Source organism: Centroberyx gerrardi, chromosome 3, assembly GCF_048128805.1.
Source record: "Centroberyx gerrardi isolate f3 chromosome 3, fCenGer3.hap1.cur.20231027, whole genome shotgun sequence".
NCBI lineage: Eukaryota > Metazoa > Chordata > Actinopteri > Beryciformes > Berycidae > Centroberyx > Centroberyx gerrardi.
The window spans coordinates 8,285,673-8,291,672 of NC_135999.1; the positions used below are offsets into that span (position 1 = coordinate 8,285,673).

The 6,000-nt window shown below is 37.6% G+C and overlaps 1 long non-coding RNA gene across 1 annotated transcript; it reads right to left on the bottom strand.

Moving 5' to 3' along the window:
* Positions 1–4,287: 4,287 nt before the first annotated feature.
* On the bottom strand, positions 4,288–5,572 carry LOC144538496 (uncharacterized). Its single transcript, XR_013504296.1, has 3 exons — positions 5,465–5,572; positions 5,148–5,194; positions 4,288–4,923 (listed from the first exon to the last, which is right to left on the bottom strand). It is a non-coding gene; the product is annotated as an uncharacterized LOC144538496 (long non-coding RNA).
* Positions 5,573–6,000: the final 428 nt, after the last annotated feature.

Here is a 6,000-nt window from a genome sequence, read left to right on the forward strand (position 1 = left end):
CTTCCGTATCATGACGTATTTCCGAGTGAAACAGGAAAGACAGGCGGGACATAACGTTGGGAGGAATTTGATTTGAACGTTGAAAAGTGGGTGTGTCATAACACCCGAAGACACACCGAAGTACCATGCTGTTGCTAGCTAGCTAACTAATGAATCTTAGCCTCTTAGCTCTGTGCGCTAAAAGTTGAAGATTGATTGATGGGTGGATGTCATGATATTATTGGTTGAAATTGGTTACGGGCATGCTTACGTAAGCACACGGCATATTTTGTTTTACAGGAAGAAAACATGATTGAATTTTGATATAAGAATACAATGAAATTGATTTTTGGTATTTTTTTTGGCATATATTGTTAAATAGGTGCACAGTATGACCGGGGATGTGATCTAAAAGGGTTAAAAAGGCATTTTTCATTTCATCTCGTCTTTAATATATTATTTGTCTGCACAAATTATTAGTGTTAGCATCCCACTATTTATCTTTATTTTGAGCTGTCTTATTTTTCCTATGTTTTTTGACGGCTTTTCCGGTCATGCTATGTCATTTTCCGATTTTACCTCTATTTCTAGTGACATGTCAGCATAAGTCTGTATTTGTGTGTGTGCTTTGAAGTGCTTGTATTTTTTCAGCACAATTTATAAAGTATAAATCAGTAGACTCCCGCACACTGTCTTCACTTAACAAGAATTTAATAAATGACACAACGTTTCGGTCAAGCGACCTTTGTCGGGTATCTAGACGAAGGTACCTGACGAAGGTCGCTTGACCGAAATGTTGTGTCATTTATTAAATTCTTGTTAAGTGAAGACAGTGTGCGGGAGTCTACTGATTTATATTTTGTCATACTCCTCCGACGCACCTGGCACATACGGTTGTGCAAAGATCACCTTTTTGTTTAGCACAATTTATAACAAATAAACTATTTGTTTTGTGCTTTATATGGTTTCCCATCTTTTCTATGTTATATACATTTAATTTACATTTACATTTATAAATATGTATATATTATATATTTTTTTTTGTTATCCTACTATAGAATGAGGAAAACTCTGTCCGTCCGTCCGTCCATCTGTCTCTCTGTCCGCATCCATTTTGCTCCTCAACGGGTTGGCCAATCAATCTCAAACTGCACATGGGCATTGAGCATTGGCATAGGCAGGGACTGACGGAGCTGATTTTTCCATTTTCCCAAATTTACGCTGTTTATGCGCCTTTTTGGCAAGTCTGCACGGAGTTGTGGCGAGCGCATCCCCGGAAGTCTGCACGTAGTTGTGGCGCGCGCATTCCCGGGCATGGACTAGTCATTATTATTATTCATATTATTAGATTTTCCAAACTTCTAAGGAGCGGCATTATCTAAAACTGAGTCCATCACACCTTTTTATGGTTTTGTGCTAATTGTGACACAATTATAATTTTATGATCAACTGTATGAAAGGTAGAAAGGTAGACACAGCTCTTAACTAGTTTGCATCCTGTGTTATGGGCAGACATTTTTCTGGTACCATGGGTTGCTGGGGCTTGTCTTTAGCACTTCTCAACTGTGGTGTTCTCCAGGGGTCTATTCTGGGTCCTCTATTATTTTCTCTGTATATGCTCCCACTTGGTCACATAATTAGGAATCATAACATCTCTTTCCACTGTTATGCTGACGACACTCAGTTTTATTTAGCGGTTCACCCTACCAACTGGTGCTTGATTCACTTAAAGACTGTCTAGCTGACATTATGTGCTGGATGTTCTTGCAGCTAAATGATAGTAAATTTGAGGTCACTGTGGTTGGTCATCCAAAGGACACTAAAGATTATTGAATCCCTCGGTAATCTATCATAAAGTCATTTTTGATTCTGGCCTAAATTTTGAAAACCAAATCCATGCAGGGAGTAGTTCGCTCATGTTTCTGTCAGCTGAGAAATATTTGTAAAATCTGGTGTTTTTTGTCATTCCATGACCTTTAGAGAGTTATTCATGCCTTTCTCACCTCCCGCCTGGACTACTGCAATTCTCTGTACTCCACCCACAGTAGCAAGGCCTTCTGCAGGCTGCAGATGGTTCAAAACGCAGCAGCCAGAATACTGACTAAAACTAGGAAAAAGAATCACATCTCTTCTATTTTGGTTTCTCTACATTGGCTCCCAGTAAAATTTAGAATTGATTTTAAAATCCTCGTGATTGCTTTTAAAGCCCCCACATACTGTATATTTCTGATCTTTTGAAACCTTATACGCAGACAGAACCTCTTGGATATTCCACTTTAACATTGCTCTCCATTCCAAGCTCTAGATTAAAAACCAGTGGTGACAGTGCCTTTGCTGTCAGGGACCCCAGTTTATGGAATGTCCTTCCTGAGGGTTAGGGTTAGAGATTCGGTCTGCCTCTTCTCTGTCATGTTTTAAATAAATAACTTAATAACTTAAATAATAATGGAACTACATTGTAAAAAAAAGTTAGATCCTCAAGCAGTGTGAAAGTTTACAGCAGCCAGGGGGAACCAAAGTCTGTGGATGTGGACGCCTGACTGTGACTGACTAGTGGCAGGGTCTTTGCCATGTGTGATACGAGACTCATTCTACTATTGAAGACATCCATTGTAACTAATATTTGCATTTGTATTTGTAATTTGTATTTCAAATTAAGACTGAAAAATGTCTTGAAATTCATTGGAGACAAATCAAGACATAACCAAAGGCACTAAAGATGCAACAATTCAATGGAGTCAGTGTGTTATACTTTGTTATTTTCCATTGTTGTTATTTGATTATTCACAACTATTTCTCAATACAAATATGTCTTTACTGAGTAAATTTCGAATCGCCAGTAATAATACTGTAGAATTTAAAGAGTTCATTCTGATCCTGTGAAAAACATTAATGGCATAGATTCAAATCCGTCCGCTGACCAAACATTGAGGCTTCACAAAACTGGGACACACAGATGACCCTATTGGCCAGACTCCAGATACAATTGCCATTAATGAGGCTGCGTGTTAACATAATAGGCTACAGAGTATATAGATTCTCAAACTCAATATGTTCCACTTCTTCCGTAATTCTCCTCTCACAGATAAGAAAACATGCGCTGCTTTACGTCTAAAATAGTTGATGAGTGTTTACACCTGAGCTCTCCACAGCAGCGTATGATGAGGAGAACAATAAATGGAATGGTTAAAACTTGTAGTAGTACTTAGTAGTAGTACTTGGAGTAGGTCTTCTTATTTACTTTTCAAACTGCAATGCCCTATACTGCCTGCTAGAAGCTTGTAACAAAACTGTCCTGTTTTGTTCATCTTTTTTAATCAAAAGCCTATTCAAGGTGGTTGTAGCTGTTCAGTCCTAAAGGCTATGCAGAACTATGATGAATATAAAATGCATTAAATTCATCAAACAAAATCCCAAAGCAAGTATACATAAAATTGCATGAGCAAAGTAAGCTGTGAGACATTGCACACCTAACCAGTGTGCCCACCAATTAACTCCAAGGTTATTAGTTATTATGAGCCAGCGGTTAAAAAGAACAATTCTCAGCCAGCAAGCACATTTGAAATGCAATTATATTAAACGGTAATGAAATTGTTACTAATTATATAGATAATTCTGTGCAATATAAGTAACAGGGGGTTAAGAAAAATATTTTGTGTATCTCTAAGAATAATGCTATTATGTTGGGATATCTGTCAGATATCTGGCCGACACATCAGACACTCCATGCCCTAATTTTAGTTCTTAAACTGTCATCAACAAAGGTGGCGTGTGAAAGTGATACCTTCCTAACATAATTGGAGATTTAGCAACAAACAGAATGCACATTTTACAAAGCAAAGTTATTTGATTGTGCTACTAGTTTTGTGTGCTTCCATTTTCTTATGGACACTTTTGGAATGCGCCTCCTAAAGGAGCCATCACTAAAATCAATTTAATACAATAAGACTTTATTTTTAAATTAATTGAAGCACCTTCTAAATCTTATTCAGAAGTGATATCTGTTTATACATTTCATTGCATGTTTGAAACTGTTAAATATTTTATAAAGAGAAAAGCCTTTCATTCACCTGGATGTTATTGTATATTATTAGCCCACTGCGTTAAAAGATTTCAGCAAGCAAGTGCATGCCTCCAAAATCTAATGACACTGATAAGAACATAATTAATAGATAGCAAAACTAATATTATATTTCATATTTATTCCATAAGTAATATGGTGTCAGTGATTGCTGTTACATGTAAGCATTAACATTGAAAATATGAGCTGTAAGTAAATGGAACACTGTAAAAAATCTTCATGGCCTGAGAGATGTTTTCTTGATATGTCAGAATTGTAATTACGTAAGAAAGATACCAACTGACATCCTGCTAGTAGCTACTGATCTAAGCATGAGACTCTTCCTCTCCCTTCCCCAGTACACCCTGCTAGTGCTGATGGCCACATGAATACTGAAGTCAGTGCTCTGGACCGGATATTCAACTCAACAACACAACTTATCTTGGTCCTCAGAGTCAGAGATAAAGATAATGTTGGAGGGAGAGAGTTCAGAGTCAACTTTTCTTTTATTGCTGTGTTTTTAAAAACAACTGAAATTGTATATATCAGTGACTATAATCAGTCATACCAGTGTGTGTGTGTGTGTTAACTTAAACCATGCCGCGATGTACACACATTTCAAAACAGCCACAGCAAGAGTTTAGAAAAATGGTATAACCTACCAGAGGGGTGCGGGGGCGGGTGGGGGTTTATACAATATGAAGTTAGTTTATTTCATATTTATTATTTTATCTAATTACTGACAATAATTTTCTGCCCCTTTACATCCTACTGGTATTGATGGCAGAATAGGTGCTGAAGTCAGAGCTCGGGGCTTTCTTCTTCTTTGGTCTCTGTGATGCCTGGCGGATATCCAATGCAGCATAACACACTCCATCTTCATCCTAAGAGACAATTTGACATTTGTAATTTAGAATCATGATTATGTAGGATACTATGATTTGCTATTGAACTATTAAACACTTTTCTTTGAATAGGCCTCAGTCATCACACACTCTATACACTCGTACGTAACTGCCCAAATAAAGAAATGGCCACAGTAAATGAGAGATAAAACAACATGCCTACTAATACACATGAAGACTGATAAAAGCTAACTGTTGGTTACCTGATTCCCGCTTGTTTGACCTCCGGTGTCAAGTCTTTTCTGATGATCTTGAGGTTCTTTAGCTGCAGAAATGAATACAACATCATTAGACCAGAGCACGCAATGGTACACAGTACTTTAAAAGTAGAGTACTGATCTGAGACCAGTTTTATTCTTCAGTGATTGTATAAGAAAATGTTTAGAGAAAATACTTAATGTCAGATTACTTAACAAAAGCTAGGCTAAAAAATAGAGGAGAAATGCATAGTACCAAAGCACAGGAAAGAATGGGAGAATTCAGCTGTAAGTGAATAAGTGTGAGATATACTGTAGCTTACCCGTTTTCTGGCAGAGATGGTAAACCAAAACAGAGAGGAGGGAGGAAAGAGCAGCAGAGGCCGGACACACAGTGAACAGCAGCCTCCAGCACAGTCCACAGTCTTGGGGAAAAGGGTGGGAAGGCTCACTGGAGTCTGGATCAGACATAAAGTTACATGTATCAAATCTCTGAGTGGGTTGTTTGACTGCAGTCACATAAAAATCTTGTAATTCTGTTTGTCATTTTCTTACTTGAATTGAAAGTTTGCGTGTCGATTGTCATGTGTGTGCTGTGTTACCCAAGAAACCCATTCATTTTCAAAATACATAGATGTGTTAAAATAAGACTTTGTACTTTGGGGTCTGAGGTTTTCATCTGGCAGCAATAACTTGAGCCTGCTTTGCTCACTATGATGTGATAGTTGATATTCTGGGTGCACTATCGATCTCGCCTCTCTGATGGATTTGTTCCAGCCCGGGGCCCCTTTTACAATTTTCTTTAGAGTAAACAAACAAGTATAATCATTATCCTCTTTTAAATAACTTCTTCATCAGT